The sequence below is a fragment of the Ochotona curzoniae genome, unplaced genomic scaffold (assembly GCF_017591425.1).
Source record: "Ochotona curzoniae isolate NIBS_2020 unplaced genomic scaffold, NIBS_Ocur_1.0 contig_43, whole genome shotgun sequence".
NCBI classification, from domain to species: Eukaryota; Metazoa; Chordata; class Mammalia; order Lagomorpha; family Ochotonidae; genus Ochotona; species Ochotona curzoniae.
In genome coordinates this window covers 37,538,270-37,556,448 of record NW_024466218.1, presented here as the reverse complement: position 1 = coordinate 37,556,448, position 18,179 = coordinate 37,538,270, and positions in this window count along the sequence as shown.

Genomic DNA, 18,179 nt, shown 5'->3' with positions numbered 1-18,179 from the left:
GCCCCGGCCAGGCTCTGACACAGTCTCGCTGCCTCCTTCCCTGGATGAATAAAAGTGTGAGACTCCCTCGCCTGCTATGTTGCTCTGTTGTTAAGAATTCAATTCCCTATGTGCAGGTGTAGTTTCCAGTGGTGGCCCGGAATCTGTGGCTTTTGCCTACCATCTTGCCGTGAACGCTCGTGGAGGATGGAAAATTTCCCCGTGGAGAGTGGGATTGTAGAAAGTCAACCACAACAATCAGGGGACTTGGCGAGATGAGCTGTGCGTGGGCTCTTGAAGCTCTGGGTGGGCCCAGGAGATGTCTGTGGCCACTGCGGGGTTGCTCTGCAGCAAACAGCACCCCGAGGGCTAGACTATGGAAGTGGACATTCCGTGCGCGGTGGTGGGGGCACAGGCAGCCTAGCTGGGGGCTCATTTCACTTCTCCACGTGGGCTCGTGGCTGACCTGCTGCTTCTGCCCCTGTCCGATGCCCCAAGCTGATGTTTGGGCTGACCTGTGCACCCACAGGCGACCCCCTGTGTCCCGAGGCCATAGCTGAGTTGAAATCCCACCGTGCCTTTCTGGCCGAGGGTGAGGCCTGGTGGATTTTTCTCCCCTGAGTTCAGCTCTCTGATGTGCTCAATAAATAGGCGTGCAATCAAAGGGGCTCCAGGAACTTGGGCGTGTGTTTAATTTTTCCTCCTCCCAACTGAGAAGCAGGGGACGACTCCTGCCGGAGAGCCCGTTAGTATCTATTTTACAAGATTTACTCATTTTCAGGTACCTAACGTCGCTGCTGGCATGCATGCACAACAATACAATTTATATGGTAAATGGAACCAAATAATGGCTTCACTGAATGTTATGGCTGCATTGAAGGGAATGTCACGGTAAATAGCTGCCAAATTATGGATCATGCCGGAGTGTCACAACTGCACTGCAGACAAATAGCACCAGAGGCTATTGCCACTGTGACGCCTCTGAGTTATGAAGAAGGGGAGCGGCCTGATGCGAGGCGCTTTGTGTCCTCATTATGGCGAAGGGTACTGGTGCGGGGGACAGGAAAGCGTCGTCCGACGTGGGGCTCCGTTATTAATCTGTCCCCTTCAGCCCTAACAGCTGTAGCACAAGGAAGAGCGGCCTGCCTCCCTTGGAGAGCCACAGACAAAGGGGTGGGGGAGCGCAGGAGGCCCGGGTTTTAAGAATGGAGCTGTGCCCAGGAAATGACTGGTAATGGGAAAACGCCGTAATAAAATAATCGAATCAAAGAATATTATTAAATTTAGCATAGTGTATGTCTGAGTGGCTCCGTGGCTTCTTTGCACAAGTAGATGTGAGAAATGCAGGCCCTAACGCACTTGGTGCCTGGGTGAGGACTTCGGCCGAAGGAGATTACCAGCTAAATTGCTTCTTCTAAACTGCACTGAGTCCCGGTTTCTTTCATTTTAATGGGAGGGTAATAAAGATGAAAGACCCACGTTTTAACTGATGGATCCCTTAAGCTACGGAATGGAAATTTATTATGTTTTGAGGGGAGTATACTAAATTCAGCTATGCAAAAATAAAACTCAAACACCCAGGTTTAAAATGAAATGGAATCTGAAGACCGTCTGTTCCCCAAACTGAAAACCCACGACGCACGCTGTTTCCATTTATTCTTAGAAAACAAGCATGAAAGATTCCGCCCATTCAGATAATGCCAAAAATATGTTTAAGCTTTTTTTTTTTTTTTTTTGCTTTGCTTTTTTTGAAAAATGATTTGTAAATTGAGGGTCATAGTTCAACGTCAGTTTCGTCTCCTGGGATTATTGTTCAAGCCCGGCCTCTAATGGGAGGTGAAATGACGCTGTGGTTTCAACACCTTTCTTCTGAACTGTATTACATATCACAAAAAGTACATCCATAATTCAAGGCCATTGTCAGTCTTTGTTTTAGAGAAGGGGCCAGGGCAGAACAATCGCAGCAGATGAAATATTCCTACCTTCTCAGGGTGGCCTTCCCTGCACGTTGGGCCTCGGGTCACCGGCGGGGCAGCGGGGGAAGGACCCTGCGTCTGGGGAAAACCAGGCCTGGGCTGTCCCTTCCCAGAGGCTAGTCCTTCCATGTGAAAAAATACCCACCGTGTAGTCCTGGCTCCCTGGGAGGGGGGCTTCTGCCGCCGACACAGCCTCAGCCTTTAAAAGGAAAACCACGCAAAGCAAGGAGGAGTTTGCAGGGAAACTCACAAGTTTTGCCCTTAAGCTCCAGAAATCGGTCTGTGCTCCTCTGAGCCGCCTCCGTAAGTGGTCGTTAGTACTGCATCCCGTATTTATCTAATGAAAGTGCAGTGACAAGTGGCTGCTTCTTATTAAAATAAAAACCCTGGGCCGTGGACTTGAGGAACCGGGCAGCTAATGAGGATGTAATATTCTCAGAACAGCATTCTTTCTGGGTTCCCCACCACAAGGTGCTGGAAACTTGACAAATGATATCATTTAAGACACATGCCTGCCTTGGGGACCTGTTTTTTTGGCTTCCTGTTTCTGGCTTTTATTTGGGTAGCATTTATAATGACCACCCGACGGGTACCTGGCTAATGTTTTAACCCCTTCCTGGAGTCCTCAATTAGCATGAATTACTGCAGCCAGATTTTCCTTTCAAATGGAGTGGGGGTGCTAGGTACAGGAATATTCCTGATGACTTTACCACATGCACATGTGGGATAAATGCCATATTTTAGATTCTGGGAGATCAGGCGAGCAATGTGCAGCTATCGGAGTGAATGCGGTGAGAAGCAGCCAACCTTACGAAGCCTGGATCATTTGCTAGGGTCTCGCGTTGGGAACACAGCCCAGGGCAGCCACCTGGCTGCAGGCCTTCTCTACTTCCCACACTCTTGAGCCACTAAATGTTTTGTTCTTTATGATACTTAAGACACGAAAATGCAAGATATAATTGTTATTTTTGCAGTTTGGGGGTCTTTTTATTTTGAACCAAATTTTTCTATAACTGATTTCCTAGTTTAGGCCCAGATTTAAATATTTAGGCTCATGTTTCAGCAGTCATCCTGCAAGGCTGAATTGCCCCTCAAGCAATGGGGACCTTGGGCACTTTGAATTCTCTGTTTACTAGTTCGTCAGCACCTGCTGGTCCTAGAACCTTAGTAGCTAGAACCTTATTAATGTTGCCTCCACACTCCTGGGCAGGTTAGGGGAAAATGATGCAAACTACACAAGCAGTGGTTTGCCAACTTGTATCCATCAGGTCAAGTAATTCTGGAAAGCAGAGTTGATATTCAGAGTCAAGTTAGCGCATTGTAATACTATGGGCTTGAATCTTCTGTAAGAGCAAAGCAGTTAACAAGACACAATAGCAGGATGTGAATGCCCAGCGTGGATCCTGTCCAGCCTGTGTCCTGTCCAGCGTGGATCCTGCCCAGTGTGGGTCCTGCCCAGCAAGTGTCCTTAACCGGGGCGGGCGGGGGTGGGGGCAGTTGGTGGAGCTGGACCTAGCCCTCGATATTTGCTCGAGCCCCGGGAGGCGTGGCTGAGCTCAGGAAGTGCGAGGGGGTCCTGCCGCCTGCCACAGGGTGGGCACACAGGGTGAGCACCGCAGAGGCCCGTTAGGGAAAGCCAATATGAGCTTTGCGTGTGCTGAGAGGCACTGAGCCCAAAGGCAGGGTTTGAACAGCCCCCCAAAGTCAGCATTTCCCTTGAACGGCACTCTCTGGCAGTGCCTTGCTGCCAACACAAAATTAAAATAATAAAGGAAACACACCCGCTGATGGGTGATGGTGTCCAACAGGAAAGATGAGTTTGTGCTTGGGGGCCCAGCTGAGTGCTCCCCCACACCCTCAGCTGCTGGCAAGCCTTAACCTCCATACCCTACAGCTGAGCAGGAGCAGGGTCTGGCCCCAGCGACAGCTTTGTCGGGCCATGGATGACAGAGGGCGTGCCCCAAGAGTGGTACTTGGCCCTGTGCATCCTCCATGTGTCCCAACTCTAAGGATCCTCGCCCGTGAGTGCAGGAGGTGCAAATGGGAAAGAGTCTGGGAGAAGGCCCATTGAGTGGGGACCCACTCGACAGATGTAGAAGCTGGGGCCAGAAAGAGTGGGGGCTTTGTCCGAGGCCATGGAGTGTACTGGGACACAGGCCTCCCTGTGGCTCCCTGGAGCTGTCAGCCAGGTCCTGGGTGTGTCTAGCTCTGCTGGGACAAGCAGATGGCAGATCCAGAACAAGAGCCTGTTGCAATCCTGACTATAAAGTGTGCTCAGCTCTCATCCCACACTCGTTTTCAGATGGTGTGATTCTGTGCCATGTAAATACTGCACTGAAAACCAGTGAATCAGAGGCTGAGCACCCACAAGTCATGGCCACAGCACCGGGAGTATAAGGAGGGTGTCCTTGCCCGCCAGTGTGGGCTCGTCTGGCAGATAAACAGGTGCAGAGCGCCTCGGTGCCATACTGATCTCACCTGCTCGCGCCCGCCTGTCCCGAGCTGGAGGCAGCCAACCACAAGCATGCAAGCATGGGTGGCTCAGGATCCAGAATCCGTACTGCTCCACGGGGACCCACAGCCTTGGCAGGGCCTTGGCAGGGCCTTGGCAGGGCCCCAGGAGTGGCTCTCTGCAAGCAGAAGGTGGAGGGTATCCATGTAGGAAAGACGTCCCCGCGGCAGGAACCTCGTCCTCCGTGCAAATGACAGATCATAATTAAGGCTCAGAAACAAGCCCTTCAGAGCCTCCTGACATTGAACACTCCCGTCTCTCCCGTCACTTCTGTCTTCCTTCCCTCCAACTCATGCATAACAAGTGTAAACTTTCAACTCTACTCCTTTCCCGTGCGAAACAGCCTCTTTTAACATTGAAAAACCACTTCACACGAATGGCAACAGTGTCAAGGCCAATCAGGGGATGCAGCAAACCTCACAGCTCACCGGGGACTGGTGGCAGCCGCATTCCCGATGGGTGTTGGAATTTACATTTGGAAATTGAATTGTCTCCTTGAGGGTTGTACTCCAAGTAACTTTTGGAGAATCAGTTACATCCAGATATGGGGTGCTGGAGCTCAGGGGCCTGGCCCCACCCCAGTCATAAGAACCACCCTCCCTCTTTGCAACAGTTATCAAAGATTGTTGTTTCCATTTTCCCTTGTGCTTTTTGTAACATCACAGACTGACTTAGAAATGTGACATTCTAAAGGGTTGTTTATCTGAAAGGCAGTGACAGGTAGAAAATCTTTCACTGAACTGGTTCACACCTCAGACGGCCACAGTAGTCTTGTCTTGGCCAGGCCAGAGCCAGGAGCCAGGGATCCCAAGCTGGCCTTCCATATGAAGGGCAGGGGCCCAGATGATTGGACCAGCCACTGTCTGCAAGACAAGAGCAGCCAGACCCCAAATTTGGCATCCAAGGTGAAGCAGTTCCATTTTAGAGGTGGAACATAGACGTGCCCAAGGTCACGGAATCATCGAACAGAGGCTGAGTCCCCGCCAGGGCTGTGCTTCTCTGAGAAGAGGCATCGCCCAAAGCCCGCACAGCTGTGAGTCCCCGAGCGCCCTGGGCCCTGCTGGGAGCAGGACAGCGCCAGGATGGCTGCCTCGGGAGAGTCCCACAAGTCTCTGCTCACAGATGGAGGCCACAGGTGTGAACTGCAAAAAAGCAGCGTTGGCCGCAACTACAGAAATGGTAGCTTTTGACAACCCCACTTCCAGCTGCTTTAAATGAGCTGGCCCTGCAGGAACTCAGCTGTGACACCTTCCAGGATGCAAAGGAAGTCCAGAGAGGCGACAGGAGGGGCCTGCAGCCAAAGTGAGAAGCAGGCCTGGCTCTACCTGCCCGGCCTTTGCAAATAAAAGCAGAACTCGGAGGCCCTGAGACCCCCAGGTGTTTCTCTTCTGCTTCATTGCCAGGCCCAGGGCCCTCAACTAAACCCGTATCTGCTCCCAGGCTCTCAGTGGTCTCCCACCTGCAGCACGCACAGCGTGTCTTTACCATGACCCTGCTGGAGACCAGCACATCACAACGATGCCACCCTTGGGGCTGGCCACGTGGCGTGGCCCTGTGGCCGCCCAGGTAGTCTTTATTCAAAATCAGCTAAGTGACAGCTCAGAGGTTCCTAGGCCATGGTCTTCCTGAGGGAGCATCCGTCCTCCGTGCCCAGGCTTCCTGGTTCGCCTGCACTGCTGGGGCAGGAGCCAGCTGTCCAGTTCCGAGTCCAGAAGGCATTCGGTAAGAAGGAAGCATGAGTTGTGGGTAAAATCTAATTGTAGGAGTGGGCATGTGGCACAGCAATTAAGACACCACCTTGGGACACCTGCAGTCCACGTTGCAGCCACAGGTTCAAGTCCCGGCTCCCCTCCACATTCCAGCACCCAGCAAATATACACCTGGGGAAGCCGTGGGGACTCTGAAGTGGCTGCATCTCTGCGAGTTGCGTGAGAATCCCCAAGTGAGCACCTGCTTCCTGCTTGGCCCAGTCCTGGCTGTTGTGAGCACTGGGAGAGTGGATCCCAGAACACAGGATGTGGCAGAGAAAATGGGAACCAGAACAGAAGTGATGGGAGGGGCTTGGCCCAGAGGAACGGAGAACCTTCCTGAACATCAGCTTCTCAGGGCTGCCCAGGCTTGCCCTTGGAGGTGCAGACACCCCTTTGCCTCTGCGTGGCCGGAGGAAGCCTTACAAAGGAGCAAGTGAGAGCCAGCCGCTTGATCTCCTGTTTGTCTTTGGGAGATCCCTGCTGCTCCATGTCTGTGCAGACACCTGCTCTCCCCAAGGACTCCAGAAACACTATGGTCATACTACATCAAAAAAAAATACTTATTTATTTTTACTGGAAAGTCAGATTTACAGAGCGAAGGAGAGACAAAGATCTTTCATCCACTGGTTCATTCCACAAGTGGCTACAATAGCTGGAGCTGAGCCAATCTGAAGCCAAGAGCCAGGAGCCTCTTCTGTGTCTCCCATGCAGGTGCAGGGTCCCAAGGCTTTGGGCCATCATCTACTGCTTTCCCAGGCCACAAACAGGGAGTTTCCCATCCAGAAGGGGAGCAGCCAGTGTGTGTACCGGTGCCCATATGGCATTCTGATATTTGCAAAGTAAGGATTTAGCCACTAGGCCATTGTACCAGGCATCTCTAGCACCTTCCATGGCACCCATGTTCTGTCCATATTTCCGCGTCCCCACTACCTCTGTCCTCCCAGCATGCCCTTGCCAGGCTGGAGCACAGCACTGGCTGGTAAACGTTCAACTCATGTTTGCTTCACTTGATCTTAAACTTTAACCAACAGCCCCAGTTGGCAACTCCCGGGCATCGCCCTCCCAAGAGTGCAGGCACTGCCCACCTCACATCTCCCAAATGAGACCTTCAGAACTGCCATGTGGGTCTTCTGTGTCCGCTCTTTGCCTATGGCTTCATCTAGGAAGTCGAGGGCATGGATCTGAGCCACCAGAGCTCAGGCACGGGGCAGCAAGTGGGCAGTTGGCTCTGGGCAGCAGCTGTAGCGTCCATCGGCATCAATGTGCTCTGTTGACTTAGTGTGCCCCACAGGAAGGCCCTGGTGCTGGACTTGGGAGGCCTCCACCCTGCCCTAAACTTGAGGGTGGATTTGGAGGCCATAGGTACTTAACACCTGCTGCCAAGGCCAGAGGAAGGCATATCTGAGCTGAGCACAGTTCCAGGCAGTGCCGGCGCACGGCAGCTACCTCACCTGGGTGAACGAGTAAGTGAAAGACCAACCCTCAAGTCTCAAGAAGGCCATCACTTAAGGACAGACCAAGAAGATTCTCTCCCTTGTGGTGGGAGTGCCACTGGGACATGGCCCCTGTGCTTGGCTTGCAGAAGAAAGGGCTGTAACACGAACAAGGACACGGTGTGCAGACACTCAGGGTGATGGGCCTCTGTGCCCGTGCACGGGAGCCACAGGGCACGGTGTGCAGACACTCAGGATGATGGGCTCTGTGCCCGTGCATGGGAGCCACAGGGCACGGTGTGCTGACACTCAGGGTGATGACCTCTGCCCGTGCACGGGAGCCAGAGGACTTGACCACACTGTGCCCTTAGGCGACTCTCAGCCAAAACCCCTGACCTCGGCTTTGCAAGAGGAATGGTGGCTCTGGGCTGCGCTGGGGCTGCCAGGGGCCTGACCACCGATCACACCAGCCCCACTGCCTGTTTCTCTGGGGAAGGTGGGCCCCAGCACAACACAGGCAGGGAGGCCTTGTGAGCCCACTTGCCCATCCCATGCCATGCTGACAGGGTCCCAGGCCCATCCCCGATGGTTTTGAGGTCTTGAAGTTCTTTCCCTGTGACCCCTCCCCCTAGAATAGAAGAAATTAAACAGAATCTTTAGCAGCCGAGTAAAGTGTTTATTCTTGATTACACAGAAAGAAGAAAAGCTTAAAGATACATAGGTGGGCACAGACAGGGACTGGCACTGCATCTCAGAGGGTCAAGCTTTCAGCTACCGTGTAAACATCCCATGTGGGTGCTGGTTCAAGTCTTGGTTCTTCCACTTCTGATGCAGTTCCCTGATAATGGCCTGGGAAAGTACGAGAGAATGGCCCAAGTACTTGGGCCCCTGTGCCTACATAGGAGATTCAGAACAAGCTCCTGGCTCCTTGCTTAGACCTGGTCCAGTTCTACCTGTCTAGGGGTGAATCAACAGATGGAAGATTCTCTCTCTCTCTGCCTCTCTCTCTCTGCTTTTCAAACAAAATAAATTTTAAAATATTTTTTTAAAAAATAAGTTTTGATACTAATTAAAGGCTGGTTGAATGAACCAGGACAAACCCCTTTGTCTTTCAGCTCACTTTTCTGGGATACCCAGAACCTTTGTCCCCATACTATTTGAGGACATGGCAGGCTCACAGCTTCTTGCTGCGCAGGTAGCATCTGCTTTCGGCTCCCCACCACCTCACCGGAGGCCTTGGCTAGGGGCAGCCAACACCTTCACACGCCTGGGGGCCCAGCCCAGCGAGGCCTCTGCCCAACCCGTGCTTCCCCTGAGATTAACTGGGAGCTTTCTTTCCTAACGCCACTTAATGTAAAGGAGCCAGCACATCTTACATCTGCGCTGGTTGAAGAATCCTCTTGTGTCCCTGTGCAAGCTTAGGAGTGGGGCAGGGGACGGAGGAGCAGCTGCTTCTGCTGCACCTGCAGAGGCAGCTGGGCTGGTCCATTCTCCTTCCTGTAAGAGACCTGCAGTTCCCAGGACATAGGGTGACCTGCACCCTGGCAAGCCATTCATCCAAGGAGGCCATCGTCAACCACGAGTCTCCCTAGGGGCCCATCCTCACGGGCAGCCGAAAGACCAGTACCAGGCACGCACCAGTGTCATCGGGCATGGCAAAGAACGGCACCCTGGGAGTCTTGTCTTTCTCCCGGGTCCTCACTGCCTCCGCCTTATCCTGGTCCCCACTGCCCCTCTGCTCTAAAAAAAAAAAAAAGAACAAACAAGAGCTAAGTGTGTTGTGCAGTCCTGGATTTTGGGGTGTGTGATGCAAGGCTCATCTATACAAGCTGTGTGAAGGCCATGTAGCACCCCAAAGCCCCTCTTAATTTTGAGGCAGGCACAGGAGGCTGTGTTGTGGGGCTCCAGTGCCCTAGCTGTACACCCCCAGGCAGGCGTGGCCAGGGCACCCCCTCAACTCACGCTGTTCTGCAAGAGCTGGCGCACTGCATGCCACAGTGGCTGAGGCCCGGGCCTGTCTCAGATGCCCTAGGAAACCACAAGGCTTCCGTGCAACAAACTGGCCCAGAGTGGAGCAGCCCCAGTTGCTTGCACTTCCCCTGGACGATGTGTTGTGGAAGGGCAGTGCCTGGGCCCCTTGGTTGGCACAGTGAGGGCACAGCCTGCACAGGAGGGGCTGGAGGCTGTGCGGCTCACCCAGGCTGGGCCGTTGTGAATGTCAGCATCCTGTCACTCGGACTCCTGATGCCCTGTGTCCTTCCGAGCTGACTTCCCACCGACAATCTTTGTCGCACACATTGCCTGTTTCTTATCCTGAGGCTCACATGCGGCCGAGTGCCGGGCCGGAGGTAGTGTAGTGGGCACGCAGACGGACCCGTCCAGGTGCTTTCATGTGGTCTGACCCACAGGTGCTAGGCTTGGGTCGGGGACCCAGTTCCTGCTGGTTTCCAGCAGCTGGGGGTGTCTGAGTTGAACCTGTGCATGAATGCGGAACTGGGAAGAGAAAACTTCACCAGGATACTGGGGCTCCAAGAGGCCAGCGGGAGAACAGTGCCCCTTCTGCTGAGTGAGGCTGCTGAGGTGGACCAGGCAGGCCTGGGGTGCAGACTCCTGAAGGCCCAGGCTACAGAGGCAGGCCCTTCAGGGTGAGCCTGCACATCGTGAGGCAGGGGAAGCCACCCCCGGCTGCATGTGGGGGTTCCTCAGGAGGTCCAGCCCCTCCAGGAAGTGGGAGGCACGGGGCAGCAGGCGTGTGGAGACAGTCCCGTGGCCCTGGAGCAGCGTCCTGGTGCTGGTGTGGCCTGGGTGGCGGCCTCCCAGCAGTGGCTGCCCACAGCAGAGCCCTGGCTGGCAGCCCCTGGACGGGGCAAGACACCGGCAGAGCCCTCTCTCTTTCCATCCACTTCAGACTGAACACTGCTTGCTTCCCACCGCTGTGCGGGTCATAATCTATTAAAAATCCCTTCCAGCGCCAGGAATTCAGATCTTAATTTTATTCTTCTCACACGAAAGAGAAGCTACATGTTTCTGTTTATTAAAAAGAAAGGAAAGTGATGCACAAGCAAGGCTGCTGGGTCCTCTAGCAAACAGGACTACCCGCGTTCTGGGTTGCTCAACTCTCCTGGCATGTTATTTATTGCGAAGGAAAATTATCAGGCTGATAAGAAAATAGTGTCACTTAAAAATTAGGTGGTTCCCAATCAATTTATGACAGTAATTGCTGTAATGTCCTCTTTGATTTAGATATAGTAATATCAATGTAATTGCCACTGGGAAAAAATTATAATGGCTGTTAATGATAACTAACACATAAATGGCAGTGAACAGGAACATGCATTTTATATCGAATCCAACCCTGGAGCCGCCGAAAGGAGCCTGGTAGATCTCAGCAGTCTGACGCCCATCCCTCAATGCCCGGCTCAGCCCCTGTAAACGAGGGGGTGGACGGCTCTAACAGGACCTGATTGGCCTTCCAGCCGCCCTCACAGAGGTCCCCTGCTCCTCGGGGACCACGAGGGGGCAGCACCAAGAGAAACTGTCAGCCCAGATGGCTGCTCTTCCCCCAACCCGAGTATCACGCCTGGAATGGTTGTCTGAGACCTTCCTCCAGGATCATCCACTGGGCACCCCGGTGTGCCGCTCACCGCCCACAGCAGGAGGAGGCCACGCCCACAAAACACTGTCCTGCTCGCGGGGACTCGGGCAGGTCAACTTGGAATGAACTGGCTTCCTTGTGGGAAGTGCCTGCCGTGTGCAGAAGACAGACCAGGGCGTTTGTTGAATGAACAAAGGAGTTCATTGCTGAGTGGGCAGAAGGCCAAGGCGAATGGCTCTTACTGATCAGCGTGTGGTGTGTCCTGGATGGCCCAAAGCCGTGCGAGTGTGGTCCTGGCCACCGAGGAGGCTCTGCGGGTTACACATCACCTGGCTGGCCTACAGCCAGTTCAGCTCCTCAAGAGCCCAAGCTCCAAACAGAGGCAGTGGGCTAAAACAGAGGACGTCTGTTGGAAGCAGGATCGAGTACTGGGCGCAGGCTGAGCCACTGCCAGCCCTGGTCTCCCTCTGGACAACGGCAAGGCTGTCTGCAGGTGGAGGCCCACAGCACGCTCCTGTACTGACAGTAGCAATCACTGCTGTCAGCCACTGGACACTATCCTTGACTCCTGTCTTACTCTCAGCAGAGCCATTTTAGGCAGCTTCTAATATTTGTCACGGTTTGCAGCAATGGGTAGTCAGGCACACACTGCCTGAGTCTCCTGCAAGGGGTGAAGTCAGGGTGGGGACCCTCACTCCGGCCAGGCATGCCGTTGGTGCCTTTGGTACGCATTCCTGGTGAGTGACCCATAGGTTCTATTCAATCAAGAAATCCAACGTAATGTGGAGCTGGAGGGAAAGCAGAGCCATTTCAGAGCCTTTCAAAGCAACGTGGTGCCAGGCTTTACCTGGCCTTTACTAGTTGGCAGTTCTGGGCAACAAGGGTGTACAACCTGGATGTACACAGGAGGGAGTCAGCAGGAAGTTCTGTCCCCAGTCACGTCCGTACAATCAAGCTCTCTCTCACCAAAACCAACTGAGAGGGCTGGGGCTGGGTAAAAAATGTTCTAAAATCTGAAATCATCGAGGTCTGCAAAAAGATAAAGAAAAAATGTGCATCCACCCAAATCTACCAAGAGTGAAAAAGCCAGAAAGAGCAGCAAGTCCAAGTTTCTTCCCTTGGGAGCACTGGCCAGAAATGGGGCCTGGCACTTAGGTTCCCACAGCTCAGTGGGACAAGCAGGGCCTAAGCTGGGGCTTGGGGATGTGCGTGGGAAGCGGATAGAAAAGTCCCTAGGATCTGCTATCATAAGCCAGCTTCGAACAGGACTAACAGGACTTGTGCAATGGCCACTCAGTGCAAACACACACAGAGTAACTGTGGAAGCAAGTTCTCTCCCGAAGGAAGGCACCAGCACCTCCAACCCCAAAGAATTCCCACAAGGAAACTGAGTGTAGCACAGCGGGAAGACCTAAGCCTACGAAATGAGATGCTGTGGGCCAGAACCAGTGGAGTCCTCAGGAATTCAGACGTAGACAATTGAAGTGATGTTTGTTGCACTAAAAGAAAAGTTTCAAGGAAAAAAAGGATTAAGTGATCTTGAATATTTTAAAAGAACATGCAATTTTAGGAAGTTTTTTTAAAACACAGTAACTGCAATTAACAGTTCTATTAGTGCTTGTTGACTGCCCATGTGATGAGGCTGAAGAGAGAATTCACAAATTGAAACTCATATGAAAGGAAATGATCCAACAAGGCATCACAGAGGGCCAAAGAGAATGGAAAGAAGACTTGAAACAAAGGTTGAAAGGGGAGGGAAGAGTGGGGCAGTCTAGCTTAGCTGTGACCACAGTTTCGTGAGAGGGACAAAGGAAGTGTGAAAGAGGCACTGTTTTTAGTAATGGTATTCCAGAATGGATGGAAAAGCAGCAATTCAGGACTTCAGGAAGACCAGGGACAGGGTTGCCCAAGCAGGACACACATGAAGAAATGTGTATGCAGAAACCAAGAGTAAAACAACGATCAGTAAAATCAGGATGGACCTGATCAGGATGGTCCCCGGTGGTGACCTCCAGTGCTGCCCACGAGGGATAACACCTGTGAGGCTCTGAAACCAGTCCACATCCAGGGAAGCAGCCCCCAAGTCGTTTCAAACATCCAAACAAGTCAGCCCCCAGAACATGTGGGTTCTAAAAAAAAATTGGACTGTAAGAGAAGAGCTATCACCCCATATGGAAGTTTGAGATGTTAGAACAAAATGGGATGTGCCTCAGTCTAATGAATGACAAATGAGCGCGTGAAGCCAGCGTTGTGCCTAGGGCTAAAGTGACTAATCTGTGCTTGCACAAATGGATTTAAGATGTTTGAAGTCTTGGAACTATCTAGTGGAGGGACCAAAGGTATTCTTTAACTACTGGCTCGATAATATGAGAGAGAGAGAGAGAGAGAGAGAGGTGACTTGTAGGGTTTCACTGAAAGAAAGAAAAATGAAGTTAGGAAAAAATATCACTTCAGTCCAAAATTAGGGAAGTCAGATGAGAAAGATCCAGGTTTAGGCCGTGGTGCATGAAGAATGGTGGGCTGGAAGTATGGGAAACAGAGCAGGCCACTAAAGATAAATGCAAATATATCCCAAAGTAAACCTCTTACGTACAGGCTAAACGGCCAGAATTGTCCAGCTATTTCAATACATGCAATCACAGGCTGTTTATAAAATATACTCCGAAATGTGAGTACGCAAAGATATAACAATTAAGAAAGTGGAACAAGATATACCAAGCAACATACACAGGTCACGATACGTGGTCGTCTTGCGGCCCCAGCGGACACTGCAGGAGTCCAGCAAACTGTGCCACCCCTGACGGTGCCCGGAGTGCTCAAGGGTGTTCCTCGGTCCTGGGTCTGTAATTCATTGCCGTCGGTCACATTTGATCTGGCGTTTGAACGATGGCTGTAGGGTGGGCTTGAGTCCAATCCTAGTTTCCTGCTGACGCACACCCTGGGAGGCAGTGCTGGGGGCTCAAGTACCGAGCCCCTGCTACCCAGAGGGAGAGCAAGATTCCCGGCTCCTGGCTTCAGTCTAACCTGTCCTGGCGGTTGTGGGCGTCTGGGGAGCAAAATGGAGGATGAAATAACTCTCTTTCTGCCTCTGAATAAAGAAAGTAAATCAATTAGGATGCACTACTAACTTAGGTGCCCTGAGAAAGAAGCTGCCATTACAACCAATGTTTCCTTGTGTTTTAATTTTTACTATATGCCAGTTGAAAGAGTCATTTTAGACTAGTTGAGAGACTTTCCTTCATATAATTGTCTGCTAACACAGAGAAAAGAAGATAGGACCAAGCAGAATCGGTTAAAATGCTTCTGGTCCTTTGGGTTTGAGTCTAACCTGAAAATTCCTCGAGCCTAACGTGTTGGGCGTCCCCTTGCCCACTTCTTCCGCTGCTGTGACTCCTGGGAGGCGGCAGGTGCTTGTGGTGGGGTGCCACCAAACCGTGAGCAGGCTTGATGAGTTAATACAAGGTCAACTAAACGCTCGGAGGTGGGCCCCTTCTCCCCAGGCTCCGTATGCCTCGCCCTTCTTGCCTCCCACCACTTAAGCTTTAAGTTTTGTACTGCCTGCAAAAAGTTTGTACTGTGTGCCTCTCAAGCTGATGGGAGGGTGAGTTCAAGAGCCCCTGACTTCAGCCACACGGTGCAGGAGCTCCCAGAGCGTAGCGGGAGTGACCTACACTCACGCCTGGCATGCTGCCTCTCGCTGCCCGTAACTGTGGTGGCCAGACCCCTGAACCCACAGACCAGGTGGGGTTCCGTGCTCCCTGGCTTCAGGCCAGCCCAGGGCGTGCTGCTGCAGGCTTTGGGAAAGGCAACCTTTCGATGGGAGATTTCTCTTCCTCTGTATCATTTGCGTGTCCACCTCTATCCTTCTGCCTTCCTCATGAAGTAGCATTTTTTTTGAAACGTCAAGTGCCCTTTAAAAACAAAGGAAAGTGGGGCTGGCATGGTGGCTGGCTGGGATTGTGGCACTCCACATCATGGTTGCTCCACTTCCAATCCAGCTCTCTGCTTATGTGCCTGGGAAAACTGCAAAAGATCCCCCGAGTGTTTGGGCCCGTGCACCTGCATGGGAGTTTCAGGCTCCTGGACAAGCCCTTGGCATTGTGGCCATCTGGGAAGATAATCAGTGGATAGAAAATCTCTCTCCCTCTCTCTCCCCTTTTCTGTAACTCTTTCAAATAAGTAAGTAAATAAATCTTAAAAAAAAAAAAGCAAATACAGACAACATGCACATACTCTTGGAAGCAGGCTTTCCATAACTGGATGTGGGGGTCCGTGCAGCTGCCCCAGCACAAGTCAGACCAAGTGCTTAACCACAAATGTGGCATTTCTCATAGCCCCACAGGCTGGGTGTCAAACTGCTGCTTTGCTTAAATGCCAGCCTCCCAAGTGGGTACCAGTTTATGTTCAGGCTGCTCCATCTTCAGTCTGTCTGGGGCAGCAGCAGAGGATGGAGCAAGTGAATACCGATGTAGGGATCTGGATGAAGCTCCTGGCCTTGGACTGGTTCGGCCATGGCCACTGGGGCCACTTGGAGGAATGAGCCAGCAAATGGAAGATCTCTTTCTCTCTGTAATTCTTTCAAAAAGTTAAATAAATATTTGGAAAAACCATCACTACAAAATGATTGAGTTGTTGACAATGGCCCAAATAAGATCTCCTTTCTAACAGGTGACCAAGTAAATTCATTTGAAAACTGTTCAGCCCAGGGGACTGTGCCAGCAGCAGGGCCCACACACAGGAGTGTCTGGGAGAATGGGGAATCGCTGGCCTCAGCAAGAAAGGGGGACAGGAGAGGTAGAGGCTACAGGACATACGGCGTGCAGCCAGTGTTCACTGCAAGCCCTGACGCTCATTGAGGGAAAAGGGGTCAAGGTGCCTTCCCAGGGTGCAGCCTGAATGGATTGGGAGCTGGTTTGGGGCAGTTCTGACATACGGGGGCCTGGGCACATGTGGGAGGCACTACAGCTTCCAGTACTGAAGGAGCAGAGCCCGTGGCTGGGGCCTTTGCTGCAGCATCAAGCCTGAGCAGCTCTTTGGCTGTGACAATCCAGGGATTCAGGAAACCAGCTGGAGGGTTCCAAAGAAGCACCTGTCAGTTCACTGGTCTCTGGGCCTGGAGGGTGCCAGAGCGCAGGGCAAGGCTGCTCGCCTAGCCGCTCTCCAGTCCACCGGGGACCCTGTAGGCTGCCAGCCCTGCCTCCTTGGTGGCTGGGATCAGCGTTGAGGCTGGCAGAGCTGTGGGTCACCTCACCTGAGGCTCCTCTCTGCCCCGGGTCCCAGCTCCACATGGAGGACTCCACTCCTGCCAGATCCCAGAAATCCAAGAATTCAGAACCTGAGTCGCACAGAGGTCCTGAGCAAGGCCCAGGTCACAGGTGCTCATTGTTCATGCTACAGTGCAAGGAAAATACCCTCTGGTGGGTTAGCCAGCAAAAGGCCAGCTTCCTATGTCACCACCACGCACATGGTCCAAATATGAGCAAGTTTTAAAAGCAGGTGTACATATGTTGTCTGGGATTTGTTTTCAGAGAACTGCCAAGTGAGAAATCAGTGTGCTGAGCTTATTCACCAATCTGCCTTCTAAAGGAACGAGGAAAGCTCGGCACCTTCGGGGGCCCCGCAGTGACAGTCTGTCCTGAGATGTCTGAACCCAAGCACGCACGTTCTGAAAGGTTCTGGAAGCCGCAGAAGGCAGGCGTCGGCAGCACGTCTTTCCCACATCTTTGAAGCACCAGCCTGGGCAGCGTTGCCACCTGCCCTCGCCTTCAGCTTGGTCCATTGCTTTCCGAGGCCCTCCACGCATGCTGCCTACACTTCTCCCCGCCGTGCTGGCTGGCGAACCAGGCCCCCCACTCTCCAGCCCACAGCAGCTGCTGGCAAGCTCCACGTTCCCCAACACACTCTTCCTCACTATTAGTGGGAAATCCAGAAAAAGGTAGGACCCTCCACTGCTCACTGGCACCTGCCTCGGAGTCCTCTGCCTACCTACATGGGGACACTGCCACGCTCCTCACCCTCAATAGCGGCCCTCTCGCCTCTGCCGGGAGCACCTCTGCTTTTCCCCTGACTGTCACCCCCACAGTCACTGAACCATCCAGCTGAGCAAGCGTGTGGCCACAGTGGACCAGGCACAGTGCTGGGCACAGCACGTCCAGCAGCCCCCTGACCTCTGGGCTGCTCCAGATGTGCCGCCCCTCGCCCCGTGTCTGACCACGCTCCTGTCCCCTGAGTTCTGTCTGCTTGCACCCCATCTTCCTCCTTGGAATCAGTGTTGAACCTCTACTGTCCCAGCTGGTGAACTTGAACAGGCGTTCCCCACAGACGGAATCAAACAGCCGGAGCCTCCGGCACGCTGCTCGGCCCTACTGAGACATTCGGAATCTCTCTTGGCCTTGGTGAGGGGGTCTGGGCATGGCATTCTGCCCTCGTGACTGGATTAGTCCAGCTACGGATTAACAGGTCACTGGGCTGTTGTAGGAGTGACGTTGCTATGCCAGCCAGCTGTCTTCCCCGCGTGTGGAATGTAGCCGGCAGGCCCTTACCCATTCCGTGCAGGTGCTGCACCTGCTCTTGGCCTTCTCAGCCCTGGAACCCTGGGAAAAACACAGTTCTATCTTTGTGAAGAACCCAGGCCCAGCTGTTCCGTTGCAGTAGCACTGAGGCACCATTGTATAGAAATAGCAAAGAAATTTTAGTAAAGGAAGCATAAATCAGAAAATGAAGTGAGTCCCCGCTGGCCAAGTCACAGACAAATCCCCAACAGTTTAGCTGTAGCTGCGACTTGGGGACCCTGCTTGGGGCTGCAGTTCCCAGGTGCCCACACCCTCTGCTAGACACAAGACCCAGAGTGGCCAGGCCCAGGGTATTGGCCAGCTGCTGCGGTGGGACCTTGGCTGGCCCGGAGTACATCTGTGCCAGCGCAGCAAGGCCGAG